The sequence below is a fragment of the Mytilus edulis genome, chromosome 6, assembly GCF_963676685.1.
Source record: "Mytilus edulis chromosome 6, xbMytEdul2.2, whole genome shotgun sequence".
In the NCBI taxonomy this organism is placed as follows: Eukaryota; Metazoa; Mollusca; class Bivalvia; order Mytilida; family Mytilidae; genus Mytilus; species Mytilus edulis.
Window position 1 is genome coordinate 77,300,400 of NC_092349.1, and position 24,766 is coordinate 77,325,165.

The 24,766-nt window shown below is 32.8% G+C and overlaps 1 long non-coding RNA gene across 1 annotated transcript; it reads right to left on the reverse strand.

Moving 5' to 3' along the window:
* Window positions 1–11,077: 11,077 nt before the first annotated feature.
* LOC139528476 (uncharacterized) lies at window positions 11,078–15,525 on the reverse strand. Its single transcript, XR_011665599.1, has 2 exons — window positions 15,104–15,525; window positions 11,078–11,552 (listed from the first exon to the last, which is right to left on the reverse strand). It is a non-coding gene; the product is annotated as an uncharacterized lncRNA (long non-coding RNA).
* Window positions 15,526–24,766: the final 9,241 nt, after the last annotated feature.

A 24,766-nucleotide genomic window follows, 5' to 3' on the forward strand; every position in this document is an offset into this window, starting at 1 on the left:
ACATAATCCAAACAGCCAATGGATACTGATCTGTAAAACAAAAATCATTAGTATAAAAAAGAAGATGTGGTATGATTACCAATGAGACAAGTCTTCAAAAGAGACCAAATGACACAGAAATTAACCACTATAAGTCACCGTAAGGCCTTCAAGAAAGCCCATACCTCATAGGCAGCTTTAAAAGCCCGAAATGACAATGTAAAACAATTCGAACGAGAAAGCTAACGGAACAATTTATATACAATTGGGTTCAGAGCAAAATGTTCATGAAATTATGGATATTGTGATGCAAAAATTCATATCATTGAATGTATCTGGATAGGGCTGTGCAGAAATATTGTTAGTGAATTATTTGTTTTTGTCATAAAACATTTCATAATATGCATTTGTATAAAAATTATTACAGATGCAAACCATACAGTTGGGTGCAGACTAAGCATAACATGTACATAGGGGGGGGAGTAAACGCGGCGTTCACTCGCGTGCACTTCATGTAAACGCCGCGTTAACTGTGCGTTAACTCTGAAATTTTAGTAGACATAAAAAGTACTTTCGCGTTTACTTTCGCGTTAACGCAAAAACAGCGCGTCTTCTAATTTTGTAAAGAGTAAACTGTCGTTTACTTCCGCGTTAACGTGAAAAGGGTGCACGTTTACTGTTTGATGTAAACGTGAGTTAAGGCAGATTGTCATCGTATTCTGGATACACTGACCTAGAATATCAAATGATAAGGTACATCAAAATTAAATGACCAACTGGTAATTTTCGATTGACATACTGACGATTACAGTTAATTAATAATGTTATTACACCTCTTTAATCAATTGAAAATTAATCATAGTAAATTTCCTTTTCTTCACACATAAATAGTTCAAGCATGTTTATATTTTTATGTCAGGATAGACTGTATTATACAAATGACAGCAATATTGGAACACAATTGACGAAATGGTACAAATGTTACTTTGTACATACTTATCTATACACCACTTTATCAATATCCCTATATATACACTGTACAATTTTCGTTTTAACATTTGGCAAAACATAATCTTAAATCATGTTAATCAAAGGCAAACAACGTGAATTACAATTAAAAATCCATGTATTAAATGCAAAGAGTTATATTCAGGAAGAGATTGTTTAAAATGGCGAACGAAGCAACGTAAATATTTGTCAAAGCTACTATAAGTATAATTTAATACGCCAGACGCGAGTTTCGTCTATGTAAGACTCACCAGGGACGCTCAGATCAAAACAGTTATAAAGCCAAACAAGTATAAAATTGAAGAGCATTGAGGACCAAAAAGTCCCCAAATTTTTTTTCCAAATACGGCTATGGTTATCTTTGTCTGGGATAAGAAAATCCTTAGTTTTTCGAAAAATTCAAAGTTTTGTAAACAGGAAATTTATATAATGTTAAATCTCATCATATAAAAATATTTTTCCGATGTGTTGGATGACCTTTCATCCGCTTCGTTATTTGTACATGTAATTTTTTAAAAGAAAATATAGAAAATCTGCTACTGAGAAAGTTATTGGAACTAATTTTTTGTAATTGATAAAAGTTAATATTTCGAATTAAAAGTGTTTTTGAATTGATCTTGTTTGAAGCACATATACGTAAAATATTAATATAAAAGTCGTTTTTATAAAATAAATGTTCAAATGAATACGAAGCTTATTTCTTAATTTACACAATTAGTTAACGCGAAAAGTAAACGCGCGATTACTTTCAAATGCGCGTAAAACGCCAGTTTCCTCTGGTAGACATTAGAAATTTCCATTTTGACCGCGTTAACATAATATAGTAAACGCCCGTTTACTAGTAAACGCGAAAATTGAAGTTTACTAACGAAACTTGTGCACCCGGCGTTAAATTGTGTTTACTTTATGTAATAATTTGTCTGCACCCAACTGTACAAAGTATTATATCAAGCTCGGATAGTGGATAATATACTCGATTCCATTCATAAAAATAATATACTACTGCATTTGGCCTGAGACAATGAATACATATTTACCAAGATATGTGGCAATGAGATGCTGTTTTTCTTCGGAATCAATTCTCATAAGTTCTGCTCCGTCTTTGTCACATTCTGTGTCAAAGTCTGTATACTGCAATTCCAGCTTTTTACTATGAATTCTAAAGCAACTTTTAATCACCTCACTGTAAACGTAATGACGTTTTCGTGGACATCGACCTGTAAATAAGTGTACGAGTTTTCTTATTGTACGGTTAATTTTTTTGTTTTAACTTACAGAATGTCTATTATCATCAAATTCAAATTAATCATTAACATATAAAAATAGAGGAAATTGTTCTTTTTCAATTTCTTAATCAATAATTTTTCACATTCTTGTAAAAGGAAGTTAAAGAAAAAAATTCTGTTTAAAATAAGAGTAATTACATGATAGAAAATTTAAGAAAAAAAACATTGATAAAACAAATGAATAAAAACAAAACTCAGCAGAGAATACACCTCACAGATATATCTTGTGAGCACATACAAATGAAACATTCTAATCGAAGCAGTTATGTTTTTTCAATTTATTAAAAAAACAAAAAAAAACCCAACATTTTAATGCGCCAGATCTAAGTCAGGATACGAAAAGGACCGACGGGATAATTTTCATACTTATCCCGTCCACCAGTTAAACCATTTCTAAGTAACGCGTCCGTTTGACTGTACGGAACATATAAATATGCCTCGGACAAGGTCAGTACCAGCATAGATTCAATACAGCATAGATGTAATACCCACTACATCTATATATGGTACAAGGTTATCTGCACGTCAAAAAATACTCGAAATAAGGAACTACTAGACTTCTGAAATACAAAATGTATGTCTTCAGGATGTTCGCTACTCTGTTTTAAAATAACAAGCTTTTAAATCTAATCTGATAGTATGTGAATCAAGAAACTAAAAAGAAAAAGAAAAAAAAATGAAGGTCCGCGTGCTTGTTTTCGAAATTAAAGCCATTGCAAGTCTGGCGGGAAATAATTATCTCTCGATTTTTCATCGATTCAACATCGACAAATTTTTTCTTTCAAAAACGACGAAAAATAACAAGGATTTTATAAGATTTTCAAAGATCTTAAACAATATGTATTCAAAATATGGAAAGAAAAGTAGGGGCTAATGGGATGTTTTTTTAATGCAACTATATGGATAACACCAGAAGATTCTGAATATCTTGCAAAATTTCAAAAACAACAGGAGCGAACATCCTTAAACTAGCATACAGTTATTTTCCAATTGTAGTCCAAATTACCTGCCCTCATCCTATTCAACATACTTACGTATTGTAACAATTGTCAGAAAAACCCATCATCAATGGTTATACTTTTGTACACCAGACGCGCAATTCGCCTGTAAAAGACTCGTCAGTGACATTCAAATAAAAAAAAAATAGCAGGCCAAATTAGGTAAGAAATGGAAGAAAATTGAGCATCCGAAATTGCCCTCGTCTTGAATATACATGAAATATTTGCCACTGGACGGAAAGCAATGAAAGCGAATCAATATAGGATTGGAATGTTGTAGGTAGTTACAATCGTCATTGCTAGTTAATTCTTATAGGATTTGAAGTGCTCACATTTCCAAATTTCTATCATATTTAATAAAACCTCTTGAACATTATGAATACATGTAGCATAGTTGCAGTATTAAATACCATTTGCAATTTACGTGCTACCACGTTTAAAGTGTTTTAGAGTTCATATAATGGTAGATTCAACCAACGAAGACATAGCTTAAAATTTGAATGCCCCTTTGCACGATAAGAAAATGTACGATAAGAAAATACCTGTACCAAGTCAATCAGGTTGTTATCCATTCGTTTGATGTGTTTGAGCTTTTGATTTTGCCATTTAATGAGGGACTTTCCATTTTGGATTTTCATCGGAGTTCAGTATTTTTTGCGATTTTTCCTTTAACTTTTTCAAATAATCAAAGACTTCAATTATGAGTAACAACAAAATAAATTGTTGCAATTTGATACTAGAACGTTAAATATTTTAGTGTCGTTATAATAAATTTACATCTTACTGTCTAGTACCAGATGGTAGGTCCAGCCAACACTTTGATATCCTTTTACATTGTTAGCCTTTTTGTATCCTTCACTAATGCCTAAACACTCATTAGATGCAGTAGAATGTGAGACTGACATGCATTCTATGACATGATTACAATGCATAACACATTCTAAGATACAACCTTTAATTTGAAAGATCACTGTATCATTGAAGTAAATGTCATTAAACTGTGGTGGCTGCTCCGTAAAACCTACTTTTACTTTTAATGCAGCAACTTGATACACTATTAAAACTATGATTATTTTATAGAGACATGCCATTTTCTATTGATATGTGATAAGGTTGGTATCAAGTTTTAAAATGGTACAGCTTCATATATCATCGATATGAATAAAAATGCAAGGTATCCTTCATCAGTTACGCATGAATACTTTATTGATACTTTTTTCAAATCATCAAGTTGTATCTGTTTTATATGTTTAATCTTAATAAGTTGTTTAGGTAAACAGATGACATCAAAATATATGATACGAACATTATATTCCTTCATATTATTCGAAACATAGTATATATTGCCTTACGCGTTTTTAGTACAACTTTGTGTGGAATTTTAGGATTTTGATGCACTTCAACTCGTATTTGATTTTGTTTTCTAACTGTTTGGATTCGAGCGTTACTGATAACTCTAAAGTAGAAAAAAACTCGCATCTTGCTTACAAAATTACAAGTTTGGTATCGGAGGTGCTTCTTATGCATAATTTACAGTTTTAATTTCGTTGCCTGAATATTCGAAACAAAAGATTCCTATCATTTCTACCTCATGAACAGTATAACTGGGATCAATAGGTGTGGATCAGTATAAAAAATAAGTTATACAAACTTTACATTTAAATCAATAAAAAAACGTTTTTCAAATAAAATTATTGAAAATTAAAATAGAGCCAAATAAACTCATCATAGATACCAGGAATAAAATTTGTATATAGGCCAGACGCGCGTTTCGTCTAGAAAAGACTCATCAGTGACGCTCGAATCCAAAGAAGTTAAAAAGGCCAAAAAAATGTGCTGTATTCTAGGAGTCTAAATGTAGAAAATATATTAAAGTATAATAAATCAAAGGTAGGTTCACAGCACAATAAAAGAATGGAAATATCATTGAAAATAAATGTGGAGAGATTTTGTTATCCTTTAAGATTAGAGGAAAATAGACAACTTATGTTTTCATGCATGGAAATACGATTTCGTGGTTTGGCCAATGAGACAACTCTTTACAAGAAACCAGAATGACACGCAAATAAACAACATAGGTCATCATACTGCCTTCAAAAATTAAAAGCCAAATGTAAAACAATTTAAACCAGAAATTTAACGGCCTAATTCAAATAAAAACAAAATTAACGAAAAAGAAATATTTAACACATCAACAAACGACAACCATTGAATTACATGCTCTTGACTTACAAGCATATAAAACGTAACATTTTAATTTAAGAAGCACTAATGATGATGAACCAACAGTGTTACGTTAATAGGATATAGCATGCAAATCAAGAATTTTAAATGCCTTGGCTTTTACATGTTTGGCTTTATAACTATTTTGATTTGAGCGTCACTGATGAGTCTTTTGTAGACGAAACGCGCGTCTGGTGTACTAAATTATAATCCTGGTACCTTTGATAACTATTGCAAACTTTGCTTGGTTGTTTTCTCAGACAAAGTAATTAAGATTGACACATAAAGTTAATGGGTAGGAGTAACAGTCGGTTTACTATATCAACCAATTTGAATGGGCAATGAACATCATATTATTCAAGTCAGTTAATATATATATAAGGTATGCGTGCCAATGTGACAACTCTCCATCCGAGTAACAATTTGCAGAAGTAAACCATTGTAGGCATACAAAGGGTATACAGAAAATAGAAAAGTAAGCTAAATGTGAACCATTGTTAATTATTTTTATTGTATACGATAAGTGTAATGCACACACTTGCTTCATTCTTAATATTGGAAGATGAAACATGACCATTTACCATAATCAGAAATCAATATATATACATCGTATACAGATAATCATTGAGAGTAATTTTCTAAAGGATTGATAACATCCAATTCCTTCCTTTCTCCAATAATTCTATTTAATACAAGTTTTGCACATTTTATGATTCCTTGTTAATTTGTTTCAATAATCCAAACATCTTACTATTAAAGAGTTTTAATAAATATGAAATTTGAACGGTATTGTTAATGTATACCCCAAGGGAACATGTCATGAGCACTTACAGAAATGAAAAGGCTGAATGTTGTTGTATAAACAAATCTGTGTTATAATCTGAATAATTACTTATTAATGAGAGATTTGAATTTGTAGAAGTAGCGATTATGTAGAATCCTTCAAAATTTCAATGAATTTAAAATACCACCTTTTGAATGATTGAAATGAACCAAGTTTAATATGACTAGCACCCTTTGAGAAAGGATGTTACCTGTTATATTATAAAAATAATAACATGCAATTTATATTTAATCATCATTAATCTTTGAATTGTTTTGTTTTTTTAAAGAGGTTTAGTTTTTGTCTTTCTAAAATTAGAATAGATTGTTTCAAAACCCTATACGAAATATAAGTATAAAAAATCATTGCACCTTTTGATTGTGCTAATAAGATAAATTTTTAAATGTTACAATAGACCTCATCAACTACCAATACCCAGCGTCCCTATAAACACCATTGCAAACAACGCCAAACAACATCACTAATGTCTGACTTGTCTGATGGACATTGCCTCAAAATATTTTGACACTGCATTTTGATATATATACAAAATAAATAAATTAGATTAAAATTTGAATTATACACGTTTGCTGTTTCGACTGTCATAGAATCACAATATGTTGTGAATTCCTCCACTAGCCTCAACAATTATGAAGTCAATTTAAACTCTTTTAATTATGTTGATAATATCCTCTACAGTGTATTTTGCGTAATAAGAATCATTGTGGCTCTTCACAGAATAACATTTTGCATAACCTTAAAAAAGGAATTGGTACATATGATTCATTCCGTTATAGAGTTTGTAGACGATCTTTGAATTAAGTAAAGATAATAGTAGATTAAAACGTGGAACAATAAAAAATGATTCAATAAATAAAAAAAGGACAACGCCAAGCTATGAATATGAAAACACATACTTGAAATGTGCTGGTCCAGTAACTTTGGCAGATAATGTTATTACTGCCACTAGTCTGGTGGATTGTTAGTTCAAGTGGGAATCACCCGCCTAGTTTCCAGTTCTTTACCATGAAAATAAAGATATGTGTTTGGTTTGAAGTGATGTTAGAAAATTTCGAAATCATTATAAATTTTAAAAAAATGTGACTCTCTTAAACATAGCTCTGATTCCCTGTCCAAGTTTGTATTTCTTATGGGCCTTTTTGGTTTTATCAGCGGTTCCACGTTTGTATTATGTCGTTGTCTCAAGCTTTACTGAAGAAACAGGAAAAAAGGGGAAAACACATACAAGTTGATGATAAACTGACAATGTCTTAGCAAAAGAAAAAACTGAAAAACCACCAGTTAATCACAAGACTAGTGTTGTTAGAATTTCCAATATATTGAATGGGATCTAACAATTAATTGTCCACAAACTTGATGATTTGAAATTGCGCTTATGCTGCGTGAAATTCGATTCGGTATGTTCAAACTTATTAAAAGTTTGAAAATTATACTTTTATCCAAGCATATAAGAGTGCTTTTTAAATAATTTGCATAATGTTTTAAGCATTTACATAATGCATAGTTTATTGAGCATTATGGAATCATATGTATTCTTAGGAATCGTGTCTTTGATATTAATTGATGTTTTGCAAATAAGGTATTGTTGCGTTTTCGGATATATATCAAACCATAGTTTTAACAGCTATCAGTAGTATTTCATCTCGTTTTAGATAAAGTACAACATATCACTGCGAACATTTGCTCTATCACTCTCCATCTCAGGCACACATAAATGCAATATTTGTTTTACAAAATTGTTGCTCAAAGGTCTTTTGTACAAGGTGACTGATTATAAATATACGATTGAAGCTGTTCTCCTCAAAATTATGTATGTACGTTTCGGTAATAGAGTGTATTGACAGGTTAACAGTTTTCCAACCGAACCCCTTTAATATCAGACTTGTTCTTGTACTGCTATGGATCACACTCATCAAAGACCCGTTTGAATTGAATTTAATTGATCATTTTACAAACTTTATCGTTATCTAAATGATATTTTTTATTAAATAATTGAGAGTTTAATAAATTTACTGCCGTTATTTATCTAAACGAATTTACTTTAAATGAATCAAATATAAACGGTACCAACTGTCTTTCCTTGATTTAGATATGTAATTGTTTCACGAGATACTCTACTGACAAAATGAACGATCTTTTTTCTTTTTGTTATTTTTCCTATTTTGGAAGGTGATTTTCTTTTGGTACCTAACGATGTTTTTTTTAACAACTCGTTTGCAACCCCCGTGTCTGTAGTGACTTTAAAAAAAAATTTAATGGAAGTATTAAATGTAAATTATGACTATTTTTTCCAAAGCTACACATATTTGGTTACGAAGATTGTCTGTTAAAGTCAAAAACTTATTTCAAACGGAAATACGTATTTTATTTTTATGGAGATGTTGTTTATCGAGCATTGAAATTCAGACACGATCCCGGAAAATTATCGATAATTTTGAAATGTTATTCTAAAAGGTTACCAGTTAAACAACGTTATTGGATCTTTGAATATTGTTTTTAACTATTAATGTTGTTATCAGTGGATTAAAACCAAACTCAAATAACCTTTAAAATTTACACCAGCGGTGAATAACCCTTTAAATGTAACCCCATTATTCACAAGGTACCTATGTATATGTAATATTCACAATGCAATCTGTCTATCCTGTTTTTTGACATTGGTCATGTTTTTTACAGACTGTAAATGACGTATTAATACTTAATCCGTTATATGTTGGATGTGTACTGATTGCTATTTGTGTCTTAGATATCTTTTTTATAAGTTTGATAATATACAATTATGGCCCGTTGAAAAGGTGAATATCCAAAATTGTCAACACGAGAAGGTTATTTCAATGAGGGCGCAGCCCGAAGTGAAATAATTTTTAAGGGTTGACAATTTTGGATATTCATCGATTCTAAGGAGCCACAATTGTTTTATTATACCGAACTAACAGTGGAGGTAACTTTTGAACACTTACTATATTTTTTTTATATAACAAATTAATCTGACGTTTGAAAATACATTCATTTGTGTTCTAGAATTTCTCGAATGTACAACAAAGTCAGAATCTTTTTGTAAAATATTGATGGCCCTGAAAAGGACCGTGTATAAGAGATATCATCGGCTTCTGGCACTCTATACATTTCCAAAGCCTTATTTCTTCGTCTCTCGATGGGCTGCCAGTGTAACGTGAACGCAGCCATTTTGTTTATTTGTTTATTTACGTCTGTGACGTCATTTTCATGGGAGATAACTTGAGTGCAAATCTAGACACTCAAAAGGTTATTCGCCGGTGAATAATAGGGTTACATTTAAAGGGTTATTCACCGCTAGTGTAAATTTTAAAGGTTATTTGTCCTCCCTTGCAATTAAATGAAAATTAACTGAATTATTCCATGTCACGTGATAAGGTGTTACCCAATAGAATTGTTTGTAATATATGTAAGGTATAATAATGGCAATTAACTAGCTGTTAGTAACTGCGAGTACTCTAAGATGAGCTCTTAATATCTCATTTATGAGGGGAATGTATAACAAATGCCACGTCTGGTGTATGTTTGTTTTCTGCATTGTAACAATCTGAGATGTGGTCATTTTTATAAATTTCCTGTTTACAAAACTTTTAATTTTTCGAAAAACTAAGGATTTTCTTATCCCAGGCATAGATTACCTTAGCCGTATTTTGCACAATTTTTGGGAATTTTGGATCCTTAATGCTCTTCAACTTTGTACTTGTTTGGCTTTATAAATATTTTGATATGAGCGTCACTAGTGAGTCTTCTGCAGACGAAACGCGCGTCTGATACGCGTACTAAATTATAATCCTGGTACCTTTGATAACTAATTAAGGCCTTTTAACTGATTATCATAGTTTGTTCATATGTTGTGGTGTTACTCCACTATTCCAGATTATGGGGAGGGTTCGATGCCCGCAAGCCTAACCATATTCTGTATTGGCTGTCCCAACTCTTGAGCCTGTGATTCAGCGGTTGCTTTTTGTTGCTGTATATCATATTAGTGTTTAGTTCATTGTTTCCCACATGACTCAGGGCGTTTAGTTTTCTCGTTTGAATTGTTTTACACTTGTCTTTTATAGCTGACTGTGCGTTTTGCTCATTGTAACTTCTATGCCATGTTGGTCCCTGGTAGAATTTTTGTCTCATTTGACATCATCCAACAATTTCGATTTTTTATATATGTTTTACGAAGACTGTGTTGTTGAATACACGAGAGAATCAAAAATAAAACTACTTAAATCAACTAATTTTATTGCAAGAGTGGAAGGCAATTATCTATTGGTTGTGGCATGAAACATGATAGAAACTAATCACTAGTTAGCAGAAGGATGAATAGTTTTTACGTTTCACACTTACCTCATAATGAACAATGTTCGAACAATATGTAAAATTGAGAATGGAAATGGGGAATGTTTCAAAGAGACAACAACCCGACCATAGAACAGACAACAGCAGAAGGTCACCAACAGGTCTTCAATGAAGCGAGAAATTCCCGCACCCGGAGTCGTCTTTCAGCTGGCCCCTAAACAAATATATATACTAGGTCAGTGATAATGAACGCCATACTAAACTCCAAATTGTACACAAGAAACTAAAATTGTGTATTAATGGTCATTATGTATCGTCTGTGAAAGTATTTATAAGCTGAAAAGGATCTTAAATTCTTCACTTAAAAACAGTTTTTGTTTGTTTTTATGAGTAGTGTTGTAATGTAGATTATTGTGTCTAAAATGATACAATTGTTTAAAATGACTTTATTTTATTATGTCTTGTTCTCCTGAATAAGCCAACCAGCAAACGAAGATCTAGCATCTTTCGAACTGAGAATATTCCCATAAGGTGTAAATGTTGCACTGGTTCGTACAAATACAGCATCCCCCTGAACCAGTGTTAATAAAACTGTCATTGAGGAAGATCTGTATTCCAAATTATGTTCTGCATCTACGAGCAATGTTCCTTGAACTTCGTTGTTTCTAACAATATCATATGATGCATACGCATTGTTCATGGTGATAGTGACTGCAAACGCATATAGACCGTCTCGAGGCGTAGTAAAGATACCAGAGAAAGTATTATATTCACTACCAATATTCGTCTTTCCGACATCAAATATTATAGTGTGATGCAATCCAGGATTGATTTCATTTCGACTTAGATAAGCGTAAAATCCTATCGCTGTATTAACGGTTGATGATCCTTCGATAAGTCTTTTATCTTTAAAAGAAAGAGAAAATTATAAATAGTATAAAAAGAAGACCATAGACCAAATAACGTGGATGTTAATTATCAGTTCTTAATATCATCTTAAGGTCTTCAACAGTATGACTAAATTATATATTGTATAAGCATCTATAAAAGGCATCGAAATGACAAAATGTAAACAATTCAACGTTTACGCTTCTACAACGATCCCGCTACGATTAAATCACGTTCTCACCGCGCTTATTCAGCGACCTCATTACGCTTATAAAGATCTTTCTACGCCCTTCACGTTCTCACTACGACCATACCACGAGTTATCCGATTGCAACACGATCTTTCTGCGATTATAGCACGTTCTTACCACGATTATACTACGTTCATACCGCGATCTTACTACGTTCTTAGCAATACCGTAAATATCGTGTTTCATATCAATAAAGTTCCATTCCATCTATTTCTGATTAAAACGGAGATTTCTCGGAAATAATACAGTCATGCCACCAAAATCTAATAGAACATGTGGGCGTGGTGGTAGGGGTTGATGTAGAGGCAGAGGGAGCAAAGTATGAACGCCATACTAAACTCAAAATAGTACAGAATAAACTAAAATTAAAAATAGTACAAGACTAAGAAAAGCCAGAGGCTCCTGACTTGGGACAGGCGCAAAAATAGTGCGGTTAAACATGTTTGTGAGATCTCAACCCTCCCCTATACCTCTAGCAAATGAAGAAAAGTAAACGTATAACAATACGCACATTAAAATTCAGTTCAAGAGAAGTCCGAGTCTGATGTCAGAAGATGTGACTAAAGAAAATAAACAAAATGACAATAATACATAAATAACAACAGACTACTAGCAGTTAACTGACATGCCAGCTCCAAAATTCAATTAAACTGATACTATTCACATAAGTAGTATACTACTTGTCATCAAGAGATGTCGGAACAACCAATCAAACCTAAATTACAACCTATTGCTGGTCCATAAAGCTCAAATGACGATATTTTAGTGAACGATAGCAGAGATGACACAGATGTGTCAATATATATAAGAAGATGTGGTATGAGTGCCAATGAGACAACTCTCCATCAACGTAAAAATCTATAAAAGTAAACCATTATAGGCCAAGGTACGGCCTTCAATACGGAGCCTTGGCTCACACCGAACAGCACGCTATAAAGGGCCCCAAAAATAGTGCGGTTAAACATGTTTGTGAGATCTCAACCCTCCCCTATACCTCTAGCGAATGAAGAAAAGTAAACGCATAACAATACGTACATTAAAATTCAGTTCAAGAGAAGTCCGAGTCTGATGTCAGAAGATGTGACTAAAGAAAATAAACAAAATGACAATAATACATAAATAACAACAGCCTACTAGCAGTTAACTGACATGCCAGCTCCAAAATTCAATTAAACTGATACTATTCACATAAGTAGTATACTACTTGTCATCAAGAGATGTCGGAACAACCAATCAAACCTAAATTACAACCTATTGCTGGTCCATAAAGCTCAAATGACGATATTTTAGTGAACGATAGCAGAGATGACACAGATGTGTCAATATATATAGGAAGATGTGGTATGAGTGCCAATGAGACAACTCTCCATCAACGTAAAAATCTATAAAAGTAAACCATTATAGGCCGAGGTACGGCCTTCAATACGGAGCCTTGGCTCACACCGAACAGCACGCTATAAAGGGCCCCCAAAAATACTAATGTTAAACCATTTAAACGGGAAAAAACAACGGTCTAATCTATATAAAAACGAGAAGCATGGTTGAGCCGTTAGAGCAAATGGATAAATACATTCAGACAAACAAAATCTAGGGAGTTTTTATGACCCACCTACGATAATAGAGGGGCATTATGTTTTCTGGTCTGTGCGTCCGTTCGTTCGTTCGTCCGTCCGTCCGTTCTTCCGTCTGTCCGTCCGTTCGTCCGTCTGTCCCGCTTCAGGTTAAAGTTTTTGGTCAAGGTAGTTTTTGATGAAGTTGAAGTCCAATCAACTTCAAACTTAGTACACATGTTTCCTATGATATGATCTTTCTAATTTTAATGCCAAATTAGAGTTTTTATCCCAATGTCACGGTCCACTGAACATAGAAAATGAAAGTGCGAGTGGGGCATTCGTGTACTGGGGACACATTCTTGTTTATATATATTTCATGTGAAAATGACAATAAAAATGATGGTCGTAGTGTGAACGTAGTAAGGTCGTGAGAAGAGCGTGATGAGGACGGAATTTTTTTCACAGATCGTAGAGCGATCGTGGCCTAGTGGGACTGGGGTATTAAACTAATATCGCAACCATGCTTCTCGTATTCGTATAGATTAGACCGTTTTGAATGGTTTTACACTAGTAATTTGTGGGGCCATTAATAGCTTGCTGTTTGGAATGAGCCAAGGCTCCGTGTTGAAGGCCGTACCTTGGCCTATAATGGTTTACTTCTATAAATTGTTACTTGGATGGGGAATTGTCTCATTGGCACTCAAACCATATCTTCCTATATCTATTGACACATCTGTGTCATCTCTGCTATCGTTCATTAAAATATCGTCATTTGAGCTTTATGGACCAGCAATATGTTGTAATTTAGGTTGGGTTGGTCGGTACGACATCTCTGCTTAATCAGGATTCGTTAGTATCAGAGCTCCCTCTGCCTCTACATCAACCCCTACCACCACGCCCACGTGTTCTAGTAGATTTTGGTGACATGACTGTATTGTTTCCGAGAAATCTACGTATTAATCAGAAATATAAGAAAGGGAACTGTATCGATGTGGAACACGATGTTGATGTTATTGCTGAGAACGTAGTAAGATCGCGGTATGAACGTAGTATAATCGTGATAAGAAGTGCTTTAATCGCATTAGAAGCGTGGTAAGATCGTGTTGCAATCGGATAACTCGTGGTATAGTCGTAGTGAGAACGTGATGCGCGTAGAAAGATCTTGATAAGCGTAGTGAGGTCGCAGAATAAGCGCGGTGAGAATGAGGTATAATCGTAGCGGGATCGTTGTAGAAGCACAATGAGGACGTAGAAGCATCGTGAAAGCAACGAAAATTTACATTTTCATGCCGCTCATACCTCGACATCTCCACGATCTGAATATATTTTAGAACGCGATGAGCGTGGTGCGATCGTGGTCCAGTGGGACTGGGGCTTAAACAATTGTAAAATTTAAGCAATTTCTGTTATTCAGTTCTTTTATTACCTTTATTTCTCCTATTGGTTTAAAAGAAAAAAAAAAGTACCTTAAAGTCAACAATAATACATGTTTCTTTCGTATGCAGTTTGTGAGCCTAAATGAACGGTGACCCCATTTCATGCATTTATTTATTTTATTTTTCTAATAAGTATATGATTAAGGTCATTTATAGAAAAAATAGCGAAATCCTATACCCTCGAGCCCCCTTAAGGCTGCCTATTGGTATTCAACGTATCAACTTACGCATCCATAACTGTTGACACAAAATCGAACTATAATGTAAGGATCCATATTGATTGAGAGTAAGAAAGCAAAAAAGCATAAATTATTTAATAGATACATGTACCTTTCCCATTTTCTCTTCGATACAAGCTGTTGGGAGCATAATCCTGTTTAATGTCCAGTTTCTTTACAAATATGTCTGTCGTCCGAGGATTTTGCGATTTGCTTCTTCTTAAAATGTTTTTCAAGGAATTTAAACTTTGTTCCAGAGTTCGCATTTTGGGGCTGAATCGGCTCACTTTCACTTTAAGATCGTTAATTTCCGTATTTTGACGCAAAATAGTGCCTTCTAAGTGCGCTATCCTGTTTTCTTGTGTTGTCACAAATTTCTCCATTTTGAGAAATTTGTCTTTTAAAAGTGATATTTCGGATTCGTGCGCGACCGAAATGTCACAATAAGCATAACCTATAGTTAAACAAACTACCAATTCAACGAACATGATTTCGTCAGACTATTGAATGATCTTATGAATAAAGCTTATCTTTATAAGTACCACGTACCGTCTGAAATGCATTATATTCAGGTCATACAGTTATCTTGCTTGTAATGTAAACTTGACACATGTACTGCTCACGTCTAAAATGTGGGCTAAAGTAGCTGAATTTAATGGATTTTTTTTTGTAAATAAAGAGAACGAGTTTTTTAATTGCATATGTACCCCGGATATAAAACCATCCCTAAACATGAAAATTTCTAAACAACAAAATATATTACTTTGCTTTTGTAATCGAATGTTTCTTTTTCAATTAACAGGACTTTGTACATATTACAAATGACAATATTAACTTAAATCTTCATAAAACTTACAGATGTGCATCTACCTTTTCGGACTTAGAGGTTGTAAAAGCATTATCTGGTATTTAGTAAAGATACCAGTGAATACTAGTAAATACTTTTGACTGACAAATAATGTTTAAAGAAATTGAATTAATTGTCGATATCGATTAGATATCGACACCTACATATGAAGCAGGACAATTTACTTTTATTTATGAAGTGAATAAATGGGGATTTAAAGTAATCACTTGAACTTCGATATCGACACATACAGACGAACCAGGGCAACTGGTACATGTATATAGTGATTAAGTTAATATTGATATCAATATGATATCGTTGATATCGTCGATATCGTAAGTTCATCGTTTGGACATACAATGGACTTCATATTCGGTCATTCCTACCGTTAACGGATTAACAGGTTAATCGTTTACAACACTAATTTTAAGATACTCTTTTGTTTTCAAATTTCATTTGTGTCTTATACTTTCTTATGTTAACTATGCCAGTGAAATAAACACTGGAGAAGTGACAAATGTTCAAAATCTTTTAATAGACCATGCGTAATTCAATCCTATAATTTAACCATGTTAAGCACCAAGCGGCATTATTGAAGCCATTGCATCTTGCACTTCTAAATTGAATATGCTTAGATAATCCCCGTGTTTTGATGGGGTTCGTGTTGCTTAGTCTTTAGTTTTCTATGTTGTGTCTTGTGTACTATTATTTGTCCGTTTCTCTTTTTATTTTTTAGCCATGGCTTGTCAGTTTATTTTCAATCTATAACTTTGACTGTCCCTCTGGTATCTTTCGTCCCTCTTTTTTATAAACCTTGTCGCTTTATCGGACACAGCGACGCTTGACCGAATAATTTGCGTTGCCGTACAACCATCACTTTGTGTACTCACAAATTTTCTTTTGTGGTGTAAAAATTACCAGAACCACTGTTATGTCAAGTAACAGCGAATAAATAGCTTTAAAGTCTACTGTTTATTGACCTAAAATACCATTGTTTATTTGAAATATTTAGATCGCTGTGATTTTTTTACTTCATTTCCGTAGTCATATTTCAAGTAATATTATAATTTTGTCTGATGGTTATACAGTCAGACATATGCCTTCTATGGGTCATGCGTTTACAAAAATGAAAATAACTCGCTTGAAATTTCATGCGTCCGATGCGCTTTTCTGGATGTTACCTTCATCAGGAACGCTCTAAGCCAAATATTCGAAAGCTAAATATGTATAAAAACCAAATCCATCGAAGGCCAACTTTGACTTTGCCTGAGGCAGTTTAAACCTTAGTTTCTTTATAAATATACATGACATGTTAAGTTATACACACTTAAATGTGATGCCCTCTTTACAAATATTCCGAATTGCGAATTTGTTGTTTATTTCTTTTGCCTTTTCTGCTTTATACAACTTTGCCAAATTGAAGATAGAATGGCATTTATTCAAGTTTAAGTGCTAGGTCAATATATAAAGTCGGCTGTTTATCAAAATTTGGTGCTGACGTTTAATCTTCGATCGTTTCGTGTTAGTTCAAAAGCTATGAGTATATCTGAGATGACAAAGAGATGGAGTTTTCTGAATACACATATATATTTTTCTGCATACATTATGTTATTCCCGTGACTGAATCGGGTAACTCAAAGATGATGAGGGATATTCCCAAAGATCACTAAAACCATTAATCTTTCTGTTTTCGGTTAAACAAGTTTTATTCTTGTTAGAAATATTGAAACCATGTCCATATGAATAAAAGTAGATATAGACTCCGTGTTGGAGGCCGTACCTTGACCTAATAATATAATGGTTTACTTTTATAAATTGTGACTTGGATGGAAAGTTAGCTCATTGGCACTCATATCACATCTTCCTATATCTATATAGGGTAAAGGTCAATACCACCCTAAGCAAACGACACAAAACACCAAAAATCATGTTTATATATGTAGTGTATTTTATGAGGTTATTTAAGGCTAGAAAAAAACTTATCTCTTGTGTGAGATCAATTTAAGATCTCAAGAAGACTAAAGAATTGTATAATGATATTAGGTACATTTGTGTAGTTGTATTATTGATGTATACACCACACACCATTTTACTCATCAAACACATTATTATAATCTATAAATTTAAACGATGGAACTCTTTATCCAGTCAAAGTTACAATCGGCCGACTTTTCTTCGTGATACCGTGACTTTCCACCAACTCTTACTTCAACATAGTACAAGTTAGCAAACGCTCTACAAATTCTTCTTGTGAGGAATTTCTTTGAACATATAGATAACATATCACTACGGAAAAGCTGGTCACAATACCGTCTACTTTCACTGAACACGGCAGCCTAAAAATGAAAACACTATATTCGAAAAGAAAAAATCGCGGCAACTATTTCCAAATTAAAATGATACACATATAGATATCATTGACAAGTAACATAAATTAAATAAGTTATATTTTTTGAAATTGTAATTTGTAAATTTTCTACATTTAAGAATGCCTGTATCAAGTCAGAAATATGAACGTTGTTGTCCGTTCGTTTGACGTGTTTTGTCGTTTGATTTTGCCATTTGATAAGGGACTTTCCGTTTTGAATTTTCCTCGTAGTTCTGTATTTTAGTTATTTTACTTTTCCAATTGTATTGAAAGTATAACATATCCGGATCTAGGCTCTGTGTTGAAGGCCTTAGTTAGACCTATAATGGTTTACTATTAACAATTATGACTTGGATGGAGAGTTGTCTCATTGGCATTCATACCACATCTTCTTATATCTAAGGACAATATATTGACATTGTAACAGTGATTGTAGTAAAACCTACCCGATGTGAAACATGATGAAGAAAGAAACATACATACTTTTCATCGATTGTGGAATTAGTTGAGACTGCACAAAGCATTGTTGGTGTTAGTTTTGTAATGCTAATTTGTGTTTTATTGTTAATGCATTGCTTAAATAACGTCATACATTTTTCCTTTCGTGCAGTTGAAATAATGTTTAAAGTTTAGAGCCATTCTGGAATTTTTGTATGATACCATTGTTTTTGTTTTAATTGCTGAGAAAGTTTTCAAAACTATTATTTTATGACCAGAAAGAAATAGATTTGTTTACCTTAGCCGTCAGTAGATACAATTTCTATCGTTTAAATAAATGTTTAATGATTAGAAAGTCAATATTTCAAAAAGATAAATAAAACATATAATTAAATAAAAGAATTATAAAAAAAAGTAAACAGATAAAATTTAGAAAGCTTGTTAAGGACCTCCAAAAACTCTATTTGAATTCGAGATCACGAAAACAATAAATTGAGCGACATCTTGAAATCATTACATAATAAATATTAGTTCTCATTGGTTGCTTCATAGTGTGGTAACAATTTCGTTTTGCTTTAATGACCCGGACTTATTAGATTATCGGATTTCTTCCTCGGTCAATATAATCTGAACAGGTCCATATATAACGTATTGAGTTCGTCAAAAGTCCATAATTGATAAATATGTCCTAAGACAGTCTTATGATACCACACATGAGAAAACATGCCCAACGGAGATAAATAACATATTATCCATACTTACATAACTATATAGATCACAGCTTACTTTAAAGAGTAGTATAAAGCGAAACCCTCAAACGCTTTTTAGAAAGCTAAAAGTTGTTATTATATTTTTTGTTTGTATGCATACAACAATTTGTAAATAAACAATGATCAAACAAAATTAATGGTGATTCAGATAAATAGTTATACCTACACAGTGGTAACATGCATCATGACGAGTTTCTATACTTACATAGACATATAGATTACAGATTACTTAAAAGATAAAGTAAAACCCTGAAACGCTTTTTAGAAAGCTAAAACTTATTATGATTTTTTATGTTTGAATGCATCAAGCAATTCGTAAATAAAATATCGACTTGTTTAAAATTGCATCATCATAGATACTTGGATTGAAACTTATCTTTTCGCCAGACGCGCGTTTCGTCTACAAAAGACTCATCGGTGACGCTCGAATAAAAAAAATTAAAAAAAGGCCAACGAATGGTGATATTAGGTAAATAGCTATACTCACTCAGTGGTAACATATATCATGCCGATGACAAGCTGGCATGAACGTCTTTTTATATAAAAACTTCTTCAGTATTGGAACACTGCAACCATTGGCTAGTATGTCATGTGATTGATAACAACGTTCGTTAAAACCAGAACATACCTCAATTACAATTAAAACTACAAATAATTGTTTCATTCTGCAATGGAAGATATTTATTTTTAACTTTTTAAATAAACATAGAGAATACACAAATTACAACAAGAGAGAGTTTGCTTTGCTTTAAGATCCTTATTGTAAAATTGATTGTAGAACTGCCAATTGCATTTTATTTATCAACGTTCTAGATATACAATAACTTACTACGCATGAAAGCCTGTGTATAGGTCAATGTCAAAACAAGATAGTTATACAATTGTACATGATAAGCATTTCAACTAATAAATGTCGAAAAAAAATTATTGTCCAATTGTAATAACGTTACAAACGTATTCTTTTGTTGTGGTTAGCATAAGTTGTGGTTAAACATATCTTATAAATTAAGGTAAATATATTAATACCTGTTACATCAACCCTAAATTGTCCAGGTAAGCAACTAAGGAGGCTCCCGCATTATTTTGGTCTCATTTGTCGGGGAAAATGCAAACGAGAAAAAAAGTCCCATTGGGAATAATTAACATATTTTTATATAATTTAATTGTTTAATTGTTATTTACTTTTGTTGAGGTTCATTTGTGTAATACTTTGTATTATTGATCTTAATATTTCCTTAACGTCCAATGGAAAATATCTTATGCACTTTAAGTACAACTTGATAAACAGTATACAAGAATTGTAATGTAGGTCGACAAGTGGACTGATAGTCTATGACGAAAGAATATATTCTAGCAGGGACCAACATGGTTTATTTTTGAACATTTAGACAAGGGAACCATCAAAAAGTTGTATCAAATATCATTGAGATACTAAAAACGACAACACTGAAGATCTGATTGTAAAGTGCCTTCCTTTTTATACACCCAAACTAACATCCATCATTGAACATTGATCATTGTGGAGAAGTGTCTTTTATCTTATTTTTTATATATATATATAAAGTTTCGCCAAGCAAGAAATTTAGTTCGATTTCAATAAATCACTTCTGTAGTATGTGTGAAATATGGAAATAAGGAAATATAGAAATATGAAACTATTGCACGTTACAACTATCCACCAGAGTCCCTGTGAAGCGTGAATAAGCAACTATAGGGCAACGTGCTACATTTAAAACAAAGGTTTTCAATATATGTAGGCCTCGAGCATCACTGAAGAGACATAGATTGTCATCGAAATGGATTTCTGGTGCAGAATAACCTTATTACATCAACAATAAACATTATCCATACTGCAAACAAACAAACAAAAAAACATTAAAAGGCCCCGACATGAAACAAATCACAGAAAAAATACAACGACCTGGTTTATTTCAAAGATAATGTCTATTAATGCGTTAGATATGATCTTATGCATTTTATAGTTTGGGCGTTCTAAACGTTTAGTCTTGATATTGGTTGCTTAAGGTGGTTGAGTGATCTCAAGAAAACCACACAACATGGTATGACTACACATTGCGTATAAATATGAACATGGCATTTTGAACTTGTTTTACCATATCAGACTTATAAACCTATATAAGATTTAAGCAAAGCACACTTTAATGTGATACAGTGATCTATGAACATTCAACCATGATATGAGGAAGACAAAACTCTACGAGGATTTTATTGCAACATATTGCTAACCGAGAATTGAAAAGGCCATCTAGAACAGTGCAAGTCAGAAACGTGACCACATTCAAAGCGTTATGTTAACATGGTAAAAAGAATAAAAACAAAAATCTGTTCACAATTTCTTTCCTGTACAATTCTGAAGCCTTTATTGCATATTAACCAATAAGGACTTGTGATTTGTTTGTGCTTATAACATGTATAAACACATATGCAAACCAATGTGAAAAAAGGTGCAATTAGAATATATACTGGTTACTTCTTTTAGACTCCCATTATGAGGATTAGCTCTTGCATATGTCATATTTATCACTTAACATAATTGTGTCGTCGTCAACCTTAATTGAATAAAGTTGTATTTCTTGTATCATAAAACTTACCTAACTGTCATGTAACATATCCTAAAGATGTTAATCGTGAACAAGTTTTTCTTGTGAATAGTTTATTTCTTTACTATGTGAACAATGCGACATTTCTTTACAAAACGTTCTTCGTAGTGGACTTTTAATCTCATCAGATGGATATATTTTGTTTCCAATAAACATACGGCATTTTGCTAATTATAGAAATGCCACATCGAACAACAAGTATGCTAATTCCTGTAAAAATGTCAACCTTGTTCTTTAATTGAAATTAAATAGTGCTATTTTACATGTGTTGCATTTCTGTCAATGTAAATGACTTATAGCAAACAATAAGCTTCTTATCGCAGCTAATTGACAAAACTAAATACGTATTTATGTTAGATGATTTGCCACTGCACATATTAACCTTTCACAAACATTTGATTTTTTTTATATACAACTGTTGATATTAATGTATCAAATATATTATTTTGTAATACAAGTGTCAGTGTTACCGAAACAAAATGTTATCGGGTCACTTAACAAGAAATTAAAAAACAGAAGACCCCAAATGAACGTTAAACAAAACAGAAGTAGGGAAGAAAAAACAATGTAATAATGGCAAAAAAGGACAGCAACAATAAGACAGACAACAGTCAACAAAACGCTACTTTAAAAACAAACTTTGCATCACTAACCTTACCAAACAGTGGAGTAGATGTTAGATGACTCAAGATTTGATTAACAGAATATGTCAGTCACAAGTTATATTGTTCTTTACCAGAACGGAAACTGAATAAACAATCAAAGTGTTGTACTGAGGTAGCCCAATATCTTTACAATACAATCATATTATTTTAGTATTGTCATCAATACATTTCTATTTCAGTCCCTATCGGTCAGGCCGTTATCAGAGGTACAGACCTCCTGATAGTTTTGTGAACGAAACACAATAAAAATTGACTAAACAAGAATGTGTCCAAAGTACACTCGTACTATCATTTTCCATGTTCAATGGACCGTGAAAATGGGTAAAAAATATAGATAGGCATTAAAATTAGAAAGATCATATCATAGGGAACATGTGTATTAAGTTTCAAGTTGATTGGACTTCAACTTCATCATAAACTACCTTGACCAAAAACTTTAACCTGATCGCAAACCGACGAACGATTGAACGGAGGCACAGACCAGAAAACATAATGCCCCTCTACTCTCTATAACAAGTAAATTGAAGTAACATTCTTATTAAACTTTTTGAAAAAATTACAATCTTAGTTTTTGATACGTTCACAGTGAGTTTCCACTCAAAACAATATTGCTCAAAAACATTCACAGCCTTTTGCAACCCTTCTGCTGACTCCGCAAACATAATAGTGTCGTCGGCGTACAGAAGAATAAATAACTTGATATACAAATCAAGATTCTCTGTAAATGTTTTATTCATAAATGTTAGACCTTCCACAGAGTTTTCATCCAGATATTCATCCAAGTCATTCAGGTATAAGGCAAAGAAGAAAGGTGACGTTTTTTTCTCCCTGTCTTACACCTACCTCACCCGGGAAAAAATCTGTTTTTAGTTCTCCGTTTTTAACACAAGACTTAATATCCGTATACATGCTCAATATAACTTTAAACATTTTTCCACCAATGTTATATTTAAATAGTTTTTGCCATAGTCCCACCCTCTACACTGTATCAAAAGCTTTTTTAAAATCTACAAAAGCGCAAAATAATTTCTTTCTCGAACTCAAATATAGTGAATTTAAAGCATGCATGATATAAAACATACTATCTTGGACAGAATACCCCTTACCAATATTAACAGATTATGATCTATAAAATCATTTCCAACGTCTAATAAGGGATAATGAATCCCTATTATAGGTATCATGCTGGTAATATGTATAGCTGTCAAAATTTCACGAAATGTTAACCTCCACACATATCGAAAATGAATTTATAAAAAGATTTCCAAATTTTCTATATGCATATACATACGTTGCATAAAGTTCAAAAGCGCCTACTTTGGAAGTGTATTACTCAAAACTAATATTCTCTTCTCCCGCTTGCCTTCAGGTCCAACTGAAATTGATAATATTGTAAAATGAGACGGTTCTTCATTGTGTAAAAATCGTCGCAAAGTTCTGACGGGTAAAAACACCTTTAATTTGATGTTCATCACTCGGATTTCAAATGTTTGGCTTTGAGCGTTCATGATTAATGTAAATCCAGAAAAGCGCTTCGGACGCATGAAATTATTAAACGTGTTGTTTTCATTTGTTCATATCATTAGGTCGATACCTCTACTGGTGGACTATAAGTCCCCGAGGGTAATTGTAGCTCAGTAGTCAGTTCGTCGGTACTGACATGATTTAACAAATCTTTCTAAAATTGTTCGTTTATAAATTTTGAAATTATTAAGATCTAAGGTTTCAACTCCCTCAGGCAAAGTTGACTTTAGATGATAAGGCTATTTATTTAAGGTTTTTTTGTCATAAAGGTTGTCTTTAACGGTTTCGGTTCTTATACATCCTCGGATTTCAAATGTTTGGCTTTGAGCGTTCCTGATGAAGATAAATCAAGAAAAGTGCTTCGGACACATTGAAATTATAAACGTGTTGTTTTCATTTTTTTTTATATCACTGGGTCGATACGTCTACTGGTGCGTTTAAGATTTGGAATTTTAAAATAGTTTAGCATTGCGCATCACTCGAAAAGCATAGAATAGTACAAATACGCATCTGGTGCAGTTTTTGTTATTGTTGATCCTCGA